At 46.4% G+C, this 15,963-nt stretch overlaps 1 protein-coding gene across 1 annotated transcript in view; it reads left to right on the top strand.

Moving 5' to 3' along the window:
- The first annotated feature begins 1,872 nt into the window (after positions 1–1,872).
- LOC132807148 (zinc finger protein 420-like) overlaps positions 1,873–15,963 on the top strand; it is an 89,846-nt gene continuing 75,755 nt past the window's right edge. The window contains exon 1 of the mRNA XM_060821474.1: positions 1,873–1,925. The gene's annotated coding sequence lies outside the window, so the exon portion shown is untranslated. The remainder of the gene's footprint in view (positions 1,926–15,963) is intronic.

The raw sequence follows: 15,963 nt of genomic DNA, 5'->3' as shown, positions 1-15,963 counted from the left end.
TAGACTTGCTCTCAGTGTGGGAAGGGATTCATCCGCTCCTCCACACCTGCGGAGGTCCCAGCGAGTTCACCTGCCATTGCAGGGGAATTCCAGGAGCAACAGCCGAATGCCATTATTGACTGGACTATCAACCTAGCTCTTGGACTCCCAAGTTTGAATTCCGCCATCTGCCATGGCAGGATTGCAATTCAGTCAGAAATCTGGAGTTCAGAATCTAATGAGGAGACTGTTTTCAGGGAAAAGGAAACCCCATCTGATTCACTCATGTCCTTTTTTTTTAAAGAAGGAGTCTGCCATTGCAAGAAAGGATTCACTGTCGTCTCAACTGAGTGGGTTAGTCATTGGGACTTGCAGGGCTGTTGGGTAGGCGAATGGGTCTGGGTGGGATGCTGTTTGGAAGGTCATGTGAATTTGATGGGCCAAATGGCCTGAAGGGATTATATGGTTCTCTTGCCTTAGGCATATGTATATTGAGAAATGATTGTCCCAAGCCTGTTGTGGGAGGAGTGGATTCCAGTTCATGGGACACTGAGGAAGGTGGGTTTTATGCTGTCTTTTCCCCCCCCCCCATTCTTTCCCCATCTACTGCCCCCCATTATTCTGTGTCTCTGTCTCTCTCTCTCTCTCTGTCTCTCTCCCCTCATACTCTGCATCCCTCAATTCTCTCTCCCTACTCTGACCACCCAGTCTTTCTGTACCCTACACCCCTTGTCCATCTTATCTCCCTTCTCCACCTCCCCTGACTCCTCTCTCATCCCTCGAGCCCTCTTTGATTGCTGTATCAAGTCCTTCTCAGAAGAGAGAGAATGGATGGTGATGACTCTACCTGGGAGATGGGAGTGCACGAGAAATGACTGAGTTTTAAAATTGAAAATAGGTATAACGATATATTCAGAAACACAATTAAAGTCTGAAAGCATGTTAATCTTTTCTAAATAAGCTGCTAAAATCTTTCTGAAACTTGCATGGAGGTATGCGTGGTTAAGCGACAGCTGTACTGGGTGAATGGCCTTTTTCTAGTCTTGTGAAATTAGTTCTGATCACGTATAAATAGTCATTTAGTTTCAGAGCGTGGAAAGAAACCCTTTGGCCCGTGTGACCAGATATCCTAAATTAATGTAGTGACACAGTTGATTAGATTAGATTCCCTGTTGTGCGGGAACAGGCTCTTTGACCCAACAAGTCCACATCAACCCGCCAAATACGAACACACCCTTTTCCTCTGACTAATGCACCTAACACTATGGGCAATTTAGCATAGCCAATTCACCTGGCCTGCACATCTTTGGATTGTAGGAGGAAACCCACACAGACAGTCACCTAAGGCTGGAATCGAACCTGGGTCCCTGGCCCTGAGAGACAGCAGTATTTCGCCAGCACTTGGCCCATATCCCCCTCAACACATACAGATGCCTGTTAAATGTTGTAATTGTACCAGCCTTCACAACATCCTTTGGTAGTCAGTTCAATACACGCGCTACCCTCTGCACAAAAAAAGTTGCCTTTTATGTCCCTTTTAAATCTTTCCCCTTTTACTGTAAATCTATGCCCCTCTAAGTTTGGGACTCCTGTACCCTTAGGAAAAGACATATAAAGGTTGAGCAGCCAAACAACGTGCAAAAGGAGTAAAATGTGCGGGTGATGGGAATTGTGGCTTCAGCATTTTTCTCTCCAAGTGGCGTTTGGACGCTTAAAATTGTTCAATAAAACCAGCATCTTAATAGAGCATACTCTTCGGTGGCAGCTAAGCTCCACGGTGTCCGCGGAAACGGCATGTGACTGACTTCCCCCGGGCCAATGGGGAGCTGTGGAGGACCAGCAGCAGCCTTGTCCTCCTGCGAATCAGAGGCCCCTATTGTCTAAACGCGGAAGTGGGACCTTGATCTTGTGAAGTTGCTGCAGCTTTATTCCTCCGTGCAATCTCAGTGAGTACAATACTCTCTTTTCTCTCCCTTCCCGTTTTCCATTTCATTTTGTTTTCATTCTGGGGTTGTATTGTTGACTTGCAGCAATTGAAAGGAAAAGGAGTGAATCCAGGGAAGGGACAGACTCTGGAAAAGTTGGTTGGGGTCTGTGTATCAATTGGCACAGACGCAGTAAATGTAGTACCACAATAGTTCGGGAGGGTTGAAACTAATTTGGCAAGGGGGTGGGAACCAGAGCTATGTATCGGAGAGGGGGTAAGTTGTAGATGGGGCAGTGACAGGATGTAGTGAATCTATCGGGAAGATTTTTCACACGATAGAACAAAGGGATCGGTTAAAGTGTGTTTGCTTTAACACAAGGAGTGCCAGAAATAAGAGTGACGAACTTAGAGCATGGATCAGTACTTGGGACTATGATGTTGTGACCATAATGGAGACGTGGGTTTCACAGGGGCAGGAATGGTTGCTAGATGTTCCAGGGTTTAGAATGTTTAAAAAGAACAAGGAGGGTGGAAAAAGAGGAGGGCGTGTAGCTTTGCTCATCAGAGAGTGCATCACAGCTACAGAAATGAAGGTTATCAAGGAAGGTTTGTCTACTGAGTCAGTATGGATGGAAGTTAGGAACAGCAAGGGAACAGCCACTGCATTGGGGGTTTTCTACGGACACCCTAATAGCAGTAGGGAGATTGAAGAGCTCGTAGGCCAGCAGATTTTGAAAAAAATGCAGATGTAGCAGAGTTGTTGTTGTGTGGCTTCAACTTCCCAATATTGACTGGAACTTCCTTAGTGCAGACGGTTTGGATGGAGTTGTTTCTGTCAGGTGTGTTCAGGAGGGTTTCCTTACTCCGTACGTAGGCAGGCTGATGAGGGGAGAGGCCATTTCGGGTTTGGTGCTCAGCAATGAGCCAGGACAGGTGTCAGATCTCGTGGTGGGAGAACACTTTGACAGTGACCACAACTGCTTCACATTTACCATAGCCTTGGAGAGGGAACGGAGCAGTTACCAAGGGAAGATGTTTAATTGGGGAAAAGGAAATTATGATGGTAACAGACGGGAGTTGGGAAGTACAGATTGGGAGCAATTGTTCCACAGAAAGGGCACAATGGACATGTGCAGACTGTTTAAGGAGAATTTGTTGCGAGTGATGCACAAATTTGTTTCCCTGAGAGAGGCAAGAAGGGGTAAGATTAGGGAGCCTTGGATGACCAGAACAGAGGAGCTTCTTGTCAAAAGGAAGAAGGCATCTTAAGTAAGTTGGAGGAAGCAAGGCTTTAGATTACAGGCTTACTAGAAAGGAGCTCAGAAATGGACATGAGAGCCAGGATGTGGCACAAAAAAGACTTGGCAGGAAGGATTAAGGAGAACCCAAAGGCATTTTACTCGTATGTGAGGAATAAGAGAATGATCAGGGAGAAGATAGGGCTGGTCAGGGATAGCATAGGGAACTTGTGCATGGAGTCTCAGCAGATAGGGGAAGCCCTAAATGAGTTTTTTGCTTCAGCTTTCACTAAGGAAATGGACCTTGTTGTGAATGAGAAATCTTAGGAGTTGGGAAACAGACTTGAACAGATCAAGATTAATGTATTTGATGTGCTGAAAACTTTGGCAAACATTAAGATTGATAAGTCCCCAGGGCCAGACCAGATTTATCCTAGGCTGCTCTGGGAAGTGAGAAAGAAGATTGCTAAGCTGCTGGTGAAGGTCTTTGCTTCCTCACTCCCCACGGGAGTCATACCGGAGGATTGGAGGGAGGCGAATGTTGTTCCCCTTTTCAAGAAGGGGAATAGGGAAATCCCTGGCAATTACAGACCAGTCAGTCTTCTTTCTGACTACAGACATGTTTTGGAAAGAATTCTGAGGGATAGGATTTAAGACTATTTGGAAAAACAAAGCTTGATTAAAGGCAGTCAGCATAGCTTTGTGAGGGGCAGGTCATGCCTAACAAATCTTAGAGTTCTTTGAGGTAGTGACGAGATTGCTCAACCTTTGTTGACCTGTGAATGTGGTATATATATTCTTCAGCAAGGCATTAGATAAGGTTCCCTATGGCTCATTCATAAAGTCAGGAGGTATGGGTTACAGGGAGATTTAGCTGTCTGGATTCAGAATTGGTTGGCTGACAGAGGCAGAGAGTGGTTGTAAATGGAAAGTATTCTGCCTGGAGGTCAGTGTTGAGTGGTGTACCTCAGGGCTGTGTTCTCTTTGTAGTTTTTATAAATGCCTTGGATGAGGAGGTTGAGGGGTGGGTTAGTAAATTTGCCAATGATGCAAAGATTGGAAGTACTGTTAATACTATGGAGGGCTATTGCAAGCTGCAGCGCAGTGTAGACAGGATGCAGAGCTGGTTGGAGAAATGGCAGATGGAGTTTAACCTGGATAAATGCGAAGTGATGCATTTTGGAGAGTTAAACTTGAATGCTGAATATAGGATTCTTGGCAGTGTAGAGGAACAGAGGTTTTGAGGGGGATTGAGTTTCAGAGCTGCAAGGTTTTGCTGCAGCTCTACAAAACCCTGATGAGACCACACTTGGAATATTGTGTCCAGTTCTGGTCGCCCTATTATAGGAAAGATACAGAGGCTTTGGAGAGGGTGTAAAGATGGTTTACCAGGCTGCTGCCTGGACTGGAGGGCTTGTCTTACGAAGAATGGTTGAATAAGCTCGGACTTTTCTCTGCAGAGAAGGAGGAAAAGAGATGACATGATCAAGGTACACATGGTAATGAGAGGCATGGATAGAGTCAATAGCCAGAGACTTTTCCCTAGGCAGGATTGACTGGCATGAGGGGTCATGGTTTTAAGATATTAGGAGAAAGGTATAGAGGAGATGTCAGAGGTAGGTTCTTTACGCAGACAATTGTGAATGTGTTGCCAGCGGTGGTGGTGGAAGCAAAGTCATTCGGGACATTTAAGCAACTGCTGGAGATGCACATGGACAGCAGTGAATTGAGGGGTGTGTAAGTTTGTTTATCTTAGATAGGGAATAATCCTTGGCACAATATCGTGGGCCAAAGGGCCTGTTCTGTGTTCTATGTGAAGTCAGGTGTAACAAGCAATCAGCAAGGCAAGTGGTGTTTGACCAAGAAGAATTGAATTCAGAAGTGGAGATGTTTTCTTGCAGTTAGGGTATCACTGAATATATTCAATGCTCAGTTCATCTGATTTTTGAACAACAAAGAAGTGGATAGTTATGGGTGAAAGCGAGAAAATGCTTTTAAGAGGAGTATAGAACAGTTAGTCATACAGCACCGAAACAGACCCTTCAGTCCAACTTGTCCATGCTGACTATGTTCTTAAGCTCAATTAATCCCATTTGCCAGTGTTTGGCCCATATCCCTCTGAACCTTTCCTATTCATATACTTATTCAAATGTCTTTTAAATGTAACTGTACCTGCATCCATCACTTTCTCTGGACACTCATTCCACACACAAACTACTCTCTAAAAACAAAGGTGCTCCTCATGTCTATTTTAAAATCTTGTTCCTCTCACCTTTAAAATTTCTTTCTTAATCTTAAAACCCCCACACTAGGGAAAGAACACCTGCCGTTTACCACATCTATGCCCCTCATTATTTTATTATCCTCTATAAGGTCACCTCTCAACCTCCTATGCTCCAGTGAAGAAAGTCCCAGACGTAGGTATATTCACATCCAGTTATGATCTGTTCAATGCTGGTGCAGGTTCGAAAGACCAAATGGTCCACTCCTGTTCCCAATTCTCTCACTCTGGGTCTAGGACAGCAAGAGATCATAACACACAAGAGCAGAAATTATGCCATTCAGCCCATCGGGCCTGCTGCACAATTCAATCCTGGCTGATAGGTTTCTCAATCTCATTCTCTCGCTTTCTCCCTGTAAACCTTGATCCCCTTGATACTCAAGAACCTACCTACCTCACTCTTAAATATAGTCAATGAACTGGCCTCCACAGTCTTCTGTGGCAGTGAATTCCATAGATTCACTACTCTGGCTGAAAGTATTTTTCCTCCTTTCCATTCTAAAAGATCTTCCCTTTGCTCTGAGACTGTGCCCTTGGATCCTAGTCTCCCCTATCGATGGAAACATTTACCCAATTCCAATCTGTCCAGGCCATTCAGTATTTCAATTAGATCCCCCTTCAGTGTGGGCCTGCCAATCAGCATGTACCAGACTCTTCAGGGTGAGGTACAGCAAAATGAGAATGGTGGGTAGTGTGTGTGGGATGGAGAGTTTCAGCTTTTAGGGAATGAGAGAGGAAAGACACTGATATAAATTAGAATTGATCAGATGGGCTAAATGGCCAAGGAGTAGCAGATGCAGTTTAATTTAGATAAATGTAAGGTGTTGCAGTTTGGAAAAGCAAATCAGGGCAGGGCATATACACAATTAGATTAGATTAGATTTACAGTGTGGAAACAGGCCCTTCGGCCCAACAAGTCCACACCGACCCGCCGAAGCGAAACCCACCCATACCCCTACATTTACCCCTTACCTAACACTACGGGCAATTTAGCATGGCCAATTCACCTGACCCGCACATCTTTGGACTGTGGGAGGAAACCGGAGCACCCGGAGGAAACCCACGCTGACACGGGGAGAACGTGCAAACTCCACACAGTCAGTCGCCTGAGTCGGGAATTGAACCCGGGTCTTCAGGCGCTGTGAGGCAGCAGTGCTAACCACTGTGCCACCGTGCCGCCCACAATGGTAAGGTCCTGGGGAGTGTTGCTGAACAAAGAGACCTTGGAGTGCAGGTTCATAATTCCTGGAAAGTGGTGTTGCAAGTGGATAGGATAATGAAGAAGGCATTTGGTAAGCTTTCCTTTATGGGTCAAAACATTGAGTCCAGGAATTGGGAAGTCATGTTGCAGCTGTGCAGGACATTGATTAGGCCATTTTTGGAATATTGCACTCTGTTCTGGTCTCCCTGCTATAGGAAAGATTTTGTGAAACTTTAAAGGGTTTGGAAATGATTTACAAGGCTGTTGCCAGAGTTGGAAGCTTTGAGCTACAGGGAGATGCTCTCCCTGGAGTGTCAGAGGCTGAGCAGTAAGCATGGACAGGGTGAATGGCCAAGATCTTTTCCCAGGATATGGGAGCCCCAAAGTAGAGGCATAACGTTTGAGGGAGAGGACAAGATTTAAAATGGACCTGAGGGGCAACTTTTTCAGGCAGAAGGTGGTGTGTGTTTGGAACGAGTTGCCAGAGGAAGTGGTGGAGCCTGGAACAATTACAACAGTTAAAGGGCATCTGGATGGGTATGTGAAGGGTTCAGAGAGATCTGGGCCAAATGCTGGCAAATGGGACTAAGTTAGTTTCTGATATCTGGTCAGCACGGACGAGTCTGTTTCGGTTCTGTATGACTCTAATTGTCTTTGGTGAAAGCTGAAATGTCATTGTGAAGACTGGACTTTCAGAGCAGCTTACCCTTACTGGGAGCAGAGGAAGTTACAGTGAAATCTTTCATTTGTGAGACAGCAACCGAATGAGTGAGGGAGCACATCTGGGATTTTGGTGGCAAGTGGGGATGCACTTTGGGGATGAAGTGCTTCAAGGTTTACTGGCAGTAAATAAAGTGTGCTGAGTGGGGAGCCCAGTGAAGGGTTAGGCGGATTTTGTTTGAAGCTGTATATTTCTTTCAGCCTCCAACATTGATGCGCGGCATTGGAAATGCTGGAGTGGGGAATTAGTAACTGGTATTGTTAGATGCCTTAAAATTTTCATGACTGCAGATATTGTTTTTTTGAGGATGTAACTCTGAAGATGGACGAGGGAGACCCAGTAATGTAGTGTACCTGGACTTTCAGAAAGCTTTTGATAAAGTCCCACAAAGGAGGTTAGTGAGCAAAATTAGGGTGCATGGTACTGGGGGCAAAGTACTAACTTGGATTGAAAGTTGGTTGGCTGACAGGAAACAAAGAGTAGTGATAAACGACTCCATTTTGGAATGGCAGGCAGTGACCAGTAGGGTACTGCAGGGATCAGTGCTGGGACCGCAGCTTTTTACAATATATATTAATGATATTGAAGATGGTATTAGTAATAACATTAGCAAATTTGGGTGGCAGGGTGAAATGTGAGGAGGATGTTAGGAGATTACAGGGTGACCTGGACAGGTTAGGTGAGTGGTCAGATGCATGGCAGATGTGGATAAATGTATGGTTATTCACTTTGGTGGCAAGAATAGGAAGGCAGATTACTACCTAAATGGAATCAATTTAGGTAAAGGGGCAGTACAAAGAGATCTGGGTGTTCTTGTACACCAGTCAATGAAGGTAAGCATGCAGGTACAGCAGGTAGTGAAGAAGGCTAATAGCATGCTGGCCTTCATAACAAGAGGGATTGAGCATAGAAGCAAAGAGGTTCTTCTACAGCTGTACAGGGCCCTGATGAGACCACACCTGGAGTATTGTGTGCAGTTCTGGTCTCCAAATTTGAGGAAAGACATTCTGGCTATTGAGGGAGTGCAGCGTAGGTTCACAAGGTCAATTCTTGGAATGGTGGGACTACCTTACGCTGAAAGACTGGAGCGACTGGGCTTGTATAGAAGACAAGTTTAGAAGACTGAGGGGGGAATCTGATTGAGACACAAGATTATTAAAGGATTGGACACTCTGGAAGCAGGAAGCATGCTTCCGTTGATGGGTAAGTGCCGAACCAGAGGACACAGCTTAAAAATACAGGGTAGACCATTTAGGACAGAAATGAGGAGAAACTTCTTCACCCAGAGAGTGGTAGCTGTGTGGAATGCTCTGCCCCAGAGGGCAGTGGAGGCACAGTCTCTGGATTCATTTAAGAAAGAGTTGGATCGAGCTCTCAAGGATAGTGGAATCAAAGGTTATGGAGATGAGACAGGAACAGGATACTAATTAAGGATGATCAGCCATGATCATATTGAATGATGGTGCAGGCTCGAAGGGCAGAATGGCCTACTCCTGCATCTATTGTCTATTGTTTCATCAGCATTGTAAAAGTTACTGGCAGCTGTGGTAGGTGTGGGCTGTATTCACTAGAAATGATTAAGCAGTTAGATAACACGTAAGAGAAGGCAGGGTGGGATTTGTCTTTTGATTTGCAGAAGGTAGGAGGTTCTGTGTGCTGTGATCCAGGGCGAACACAACTGTGGGAAGTCATAGAAGCCCTACAGTGTGACGCAGGCCATTCAGCCCATCAAGTCCACATCGGCCCCTCTGAAGATCATGCCATCCAGACCCACCTCACCCCACCGCCCCCTGCAATGAGGTTGTTTCTGCAGATGGGTGAGAGTAGGCCTCAAGGTTCGGGGGGGTAGATTTAGGCTGAAAATGTGTTGCTGGTCAAAGCACAGCAGGCCAGGCAGCATCTCCGGAATAGGGAATTCGACGTTTCGAGTATAAGCCCTTCATCAGGAATGAGAGAGAGTAGCCAAGCAGGCTAAGATAAAAGGTAGGGAGGAGGGACTTGGGGGAGGGGTGATGGAGGTGGGATAGGTGGAAGGAGGTCAAGGTGAGGGTGATAGGCCGGAGTGGGGTGGGGGCGGACAGGTCAGGAAGGAGATTGCAGGTTAGGAGGGCGGTGCTGAGTTGAGGGAACCGACTGAGACAAGGTGGGGGGAGGGGAAATGAGGAAACTGGAGAAATCTGAATTCATACCTTGTGGTTGGAGGGTTCCCAGGCGGAAGATGAGGCGCTCCTCCTCCAGCCGTCGTGTTGTTATGTTCTGCCGGTGGAGGAGTCCAAGGACCTGCATGTCCTCGGTGGAGTGGGAGGGAGAGTTAAAGTGTTGAGCCACGGGGTGGTTGGGTTGGTTGGTCCGGGCGGCCCAGAGGTGTTCTCTGAAGCGTTCCGCAAGTAAGCGGCCTGTCTCCCCAATATAGAGGAGGCCACATCGGGTGCAGCGGATGCAATAGATGATGTGTGTGGAGGTACAGGTGAACTTGTGGCGGATATGGAAGGATCCCTTGGGGCCTTGGAGGGAAGAGAGTGTGGAGGTGTGGGCGCAAGTTTTACATTTCCTGCGGTTGCAGGGGAAAGTGCCGGGGGTGGAGGTTGGGTTGGTGGGGGGTGTGGATCTGACGAGTGAGTCACGAAGGGAGTGGTCCTTGCGGAACGCTGATAGGGGAGGGGAGGGAAATATATCCTTGGTGGTGGGGTCCGTTTGGAGGTGGCAGAAATGACGGCGGATGATACGTTGCATGCGGAGGTTGGTGGGGTGTAGGTCACCTACCACCCCACCAACCTCCGCATACAACGTATCATCCGCTGTCATTTCCGCCACCTCCAAATGGACCCCACCACCAAGGATATATTTCCCTCCCCTCCCCTATCAGCGTTCCGCAAGGACCACTCCCTTCGTGACTCACTCGTCAGATCCACACCCCCCACCAACCCAACCTCCCCCCCCGGCACTTTCCCCTGCAACCGCAGGAAATGTAAAACTTGCGCCCACACCTCCACACTCTCTTCCCTCCAAGGCCCCAAGGGATCCTTCCATATCCGCCACAAGTTCACCTGTACCTCCACACACATCATCTATTGCATCCGCTGCACCCGATGTGGCCTCCTCTATATTGGGGAGACAGGCCGCTTACTTGCGGAACGCTTCAGAGAACACCTCTGGGCCGCCCGGACCAACCAACCCAACCACCCCGTGGCTCAACACTTTAACTCTCCCTCCCACTCCACCGAGGACATGCAGGTCCTTGGACTCCTCCACCGGCAGAACATAACACGACGGCTGGAGGAGGAGCGCCTCATCTTCCGCCTGGGAACCCTCCAACCACAAGGTATGAATTCAGATTTCTCCGGTTTCCTCATTTCCCCTCCCCCCACCTTGTCTCAGTCGGTTCCCTCAACTCAGCACCGCCCTCCTAACCTGCAATCTCCTTCCTGACCTCTCCGCCCCCACCCTACTCCGGCCTATCACCCTCACCTTGACCTCCTTCCACCTATCCCACCTCCATCGCCCCTCCCCCAAGTCCCTCCTCCCTACCTTTTATCTTAGCCTGCTTGGCTACTCTCTCTCATTCCTGATGAAGGGCTTATGCTCGAAACGTCGAATTCCCTATTCCTGAGATGCTGCCTGGCCTGCTGTGTTTTGACCAGCAACACATTTTCAGCTGTGATCTCCCGCATCTGCAGACCTCATTTTTTACTCGGAGTAGATTTAGGGCAGAGATGAGGAGGGACTGCTTTTTTAGAGAGTAGTGAATCTATGGAATTTTCTGCCCAGTGAAGCTGTAGAGGCAGCTTCGTTAACTATATTCAAGACACAGTTGGATGGGTTTTTACATGGTTGGGGAATAAAGGGTAGTTGGGATAATGCAGGTCAGAGGAGCTGAGACGATGGATAGATCAGCAATAGTCTTAAAGAATGGCAGAGCAGGCTCAATGGACCAAATGGCCTACTCCTGCTTCTATTACTATTGTTAGAAACAAAATCAATAAAATTTAGACGAGACCACCAAAACTGGAAACAAGACAATTTATTACGAACTTGCAAGCACAGGCCTCAATTGCATAAGCAAATGAAGCAAATTAGAACTTCGTTTAGTGTCCTGTTATACCGTTTGAGCTGAGTGAGATCATCTCTCCAGACTCCTAATTACCCAATCTCTCTTACTATCCCACCTCTACCCATCGATGCTCCACACCCATTGCCCCTTTCTTTCCAAGTTGACAATTTCCCCCTTGCCCGTGCTGTCATAAGGCTAAACTCTTATCTTGATGTTCCCCTCTGTAACTTCTTTCATTATCCATTCTTGTACGTATATCTTAACAATGTATCTTTTTCATGCTTCACTTATATGTTTCAGTAATCTTAGCTTTTTGCTGAAACTGTTGTTTTAAACATTATGGTAAAAGGAATTATTTTCTTTAATAAATCTACATTAAAGTTAGTACTTAATTATCCATAATTATGCACTGAAACGTAGAGATACTCTTCCCTAAATACCTGCAGGGTTAATAGTTCTCTTGCTGTCCCCGAGGTTCACAATCTAGTTATTTCTGTCCTTCTAAATTTGTCTTTTTTTTTCAAACTCTAGGAGTAATCTGTTACTCTCTCCTTCTTGCGCTTGTGAACACATTAAACCTTACCTAAAATTATTAGTAACACATGAATGCCTAAATTCACTAACCATTTTCCCCACCTGGTCAATCTCCATTTACCCCATCCCCATCCATCATTTTTTCAGAGTTTATCTCCAATTTATCTTATATTGCTTATCTTTTTCTTTACTATTTCTGCCTTATCTTCCACGATGGAAGAAGTGTCTGGGATGAAGGTGCAGCATTCTTTACCAATCAGAGCACAGGTTCCCCCTTTTCAGCCAAAAGATAGTCTAAAGCCATTTGATTTTGTAAAGCTGTTAGTTTCGTGGCAATCATTTTAATGGTTATGGCCGATATTTGGGATTGAGTTTCCCCCATTGCGCCGGTAGTATCATAAATTAAATTTTCAAGGGCAGCCTCCACTTTCTGTATTTTCACCCCTGCCCTTGTAGTGCCGTAGTTTGGGAGTAGTGTCCACAGCTGACGGTCTCCTTCTGAGACCTCTCGGGTCTTATGTCTTACCCCCCTCTCCTTTCTCAGTTTGGGCTCATGCTTTTCTATTCGGAGGTGAGGGACTATATAAGTGAGGTAACAGCAGCTACTCCAACCTTTCTGGTTTTAAAGGCGGCACGGTGGCATAAAGGCGGCACGGTGGCACAGTGGTTAGCACTGCTGCCTCACAGCGCCAGAGACCTGGGTTCAATTCCCGACTCAGGCGACTGACTGTGTGGAGTTTGCATGTTCTCCCCGTGTCGGCGTGGGTTTCCTCCGGGTGCTCCGGTTTCCTCCCACAGTCCAAAGATGTGCGGGTCAGGTGAATTGGCTATGCTAAATTGCCCTTAGTGTTAGGCAAGGGGTAATGTAGGGGTATGGGTGGGTTTCGCTTCAGCGGGTCGGTGTGGACTTGTTGGGCCGAAGGGCCTGTTTCCACACTAAGTCTAATCTAAAAAAAAAGTGTTTCTTAACATATTTTTCCCTGGGAATAAATGGACAGGCCTTCAGACTGCATACCCAATATGTTCCATTTAATATTCGGGGAGTGGTTGTGATAGTGGCTTGACTGGTGTGGACACAAGATGATTTTCCCAGTTGGAAAGGTGCAGCATCATTCTGATTACAGAAACAGGTGGGATTCATTGCTCCTTTCAGTGGGGAAATTCTAAGGCTATCAATCGCACCCTGATTTTTTGGGGCTGGCCTTGGGAATCATCCCACAAAGTTATATTTGCTCCTTTCAGATCTCCACTTTGTATTATTTGAACCCACATCAAATTGTTGTATATCGTATACTTTTTTTTAGTGAGCGGTATTACTGAGGTGGGGATCCCGGATTCACCATGGTGTGGGACCTCTGCACAGACCGAACAGTTGGCAAGTCCCTCTTGTTTAGCATAATTCTGGCACAGCATAGTGAAGTGATTTTTCCCGCCTCCTTGAATAGTTAGTACTACTAACATTACAATACTATACCAGTATCTACTCATCTCTAAACCCTGCCTACCACCGTGGGCGGCACGGTGGCACAGTGGTTAGCACTGCTGCCTCACAGCGCCTGAGACCCGGGTTCAATTCCCGACTCAGGCGACTGACTGTGTGGAGTTTGCACGTTCTCCCAGTGTCTGCGTGGGTTTCCTCCGGGTGCTCCGGTTTCCTCCCACAGTCCAAAGATGTGCGGGTTAGGTGAATTGGCCATGCTAAATTGCCCGTAGTGTTAGGTAAGGGGTAAGTGTAGGGGTATGGGTGGGTTGCGCTTCGGCGGGTCGGTGTGGACTTGTTGGGCCGAAGGGCCTGTTTCCACACTGTAAGTCTAATCTAATCTAATCCTGTCTTAACCTTTTAGGTGTCAGGGAGAGGTGAGTCCACGCAGCTGTTACAATCAATAACAATATATATTATCAAACATTTTTAAAAAAAAGAGTCTTTTATCTTAGTTCATTCCCTCTTTCTCAGCTTAACTTTCAGAGGGTTGTCTGTAGGATGAGCGTTACACTACGCCAATGGGGCAGTCACAGGACCTTTGACGTGAGTGTGATGACTCCACCCTTTCTCAGCAGTTCGGATAGCTGTCTCAGTAGTCAGGAGGGTTAAGAATGATCCCTCCCAGCTTGGGTGTAGTTTGGTATCTTTCCAGGTCTTGATCAGGACCCAGTCACCCGGTCGTATCTGATGTGCTGCAAACTCGAGTGGCGATGTCTGCACCAGCAGGCCTTCGTTCCTAAGAATAGATAATGAAGAGCCAAGTGCCACAATATAGTTTTTCAAAAACCTGTCATTAAATTCAGCTGTAGGCACCTCTCCTTTCCCTCCTAGAAATGGTCGTCCAAACATCATTTCATAAGGAGAAAGGCCGGTATCATGTCTTGGGGCAGTTCGAACACGTAATAGACTAACTCCTTTTCCCCGACTATTGATTAGTCCTCGTTCTTGCCATATCTTTCCAAAGGTATGGACTACTCCGTAAGCATATTTAGAGTCAGTGTAAATTGTTCCATCCCGATTCTCTAAGTGTTTTAAAGCTTGATTTAATGCACAGGTACAATTCACAGGTCTGGGCTGCCCATGTGTTAGGCAGCCGGTCTGCCTCCACTGTTTGGTTTTTGTTATCCATTGTGTCTTTTTCCTTCCACTATTCTCGATGATCCATCTATAAACAAGCTATCCCCGTCATGTAAAGGTAGATCTCTCGGGTCCTGTCGAATTTTGGTTTGATACTCTATGATATCTAAACAGTCATGTTCTAATTCTTATTTGTCTAGGGGTTCTCCCTTCCATAAGAAGGTAGCTGGATTTCGACAGATGTCGACTGCTAACATCAGGTCATCTTTTTCCATCAGGATGGCCTCGTCAACCATCTCCCTGCCTTTTGGTTTAACACCGTTCTGACTTGATGGGGGGGAGGGGCGGGGTACTATCTCCTATAAGGCTGCTCCATCTGCTGTCTTTTCAGCTCCTAAATCTTTTGGTATCTTTTCCCCCCTTTGTAGTAAACTACAGGGCACCCTGAAGATCTGAAATTGCAGGTATTAGGGGGTATATTACTGCTCCTTGTGGATTCAGGGTCGCTTCTTTAACTACCTCTTTGACCAGTCTATTTCCCCTTATTTCCAGGTCATTCATCGTCTGATGTCCATTTATATGAATTACCACTATTCCTCTCGGGAGTAACAGAGATTTCAGCAATTGTTTTATCAATTTCTCATGAGCTAGTTCTTTTCTTCTGCTATTTATCAGTCCTCTTTCTTGCCAAATTTGTTTTTTCAAAAGTGTGTGCACTCCAAACGCATAATTGGAGTCTGTACATATTGTTCCTTTTTTGTTTTCTAAGGTTCTGAGAGCTCTTTCTAGGGCATAGAGTTCACAAGTTTGGGCTGACTAGCCGTGAGGCAGTCTTTCAGCCTCAATAATGCTTCCCTCTTATTCCTGATGAAGGGCTTATGCTCGAAACGTCGAATTCTCTATTCCTGAGATGCTGCCTGGCCTGCTGTGCTTTGACCAGCAACACATTTGCAGCTGTGATCTCCAGCATCTGCAGACCTCATTTTTTACTTCCCTCTATCCCGTCTACTACAGCATATCCATTGTGTTTTTTTTCTACCCTCAATCATCCGGGAGGACCCGTCGATAAACAACCGAGCTCCGGCATGCAAGGTTACGTTTCGTAAGTTCATTCGCAATTTAGTCTGATATTCAGTAATATCAAGGCAGTTATGTTCTGGATTGCCAGGGGCCACCCCCCTCTCTCCGCCACAGAAATGCAGCTGGATTCAAGCAACTGTCTGTGACTAACACAAGGTCATCCTGTTCTATTACAATTGTCTCATATTTCAAGATCCCAGAGTCTGTGAGCCATCGTCCTGCTTTCTGATTTAGTATGGTCCGTACCTGGTGTGGAGTGCTGACTATTAAGGCTCCCCCAAAAGTAAGTTTCCGACTCTACTCTACCAATCAGGCTGTTGCTACCACAGCCTGCACATACTCTGGCCAGTAATGTATCGTTCCATTCTTTAATTAACAATGAATTAATGCA

This window comes from Hemiscyllium ocellatum, assembly GCF_020745735.1.
Source record: "Hemiscyllium ocellatum isolate sHemOce1 chromosome 27 unlocalized genomic scaffold, sHemOce1.pat.X.cur. SUPER_27_unloc_1, whole genome shotgun sequence".
In the NCBI taxonomy this organism is placed as follows: Eukaryota; Metazoa; Chordata; class Chondrichthyes; order Orectolobiformes; family Hemiscylliidae; genus Hemiscyllium; species Hemiscyllium ocellatum.
The sequence above is the reverse complement of the archived record's forward strand: the minus strand, read 5'-3'. Positions and strand labels throughout refer to the sequence as shown.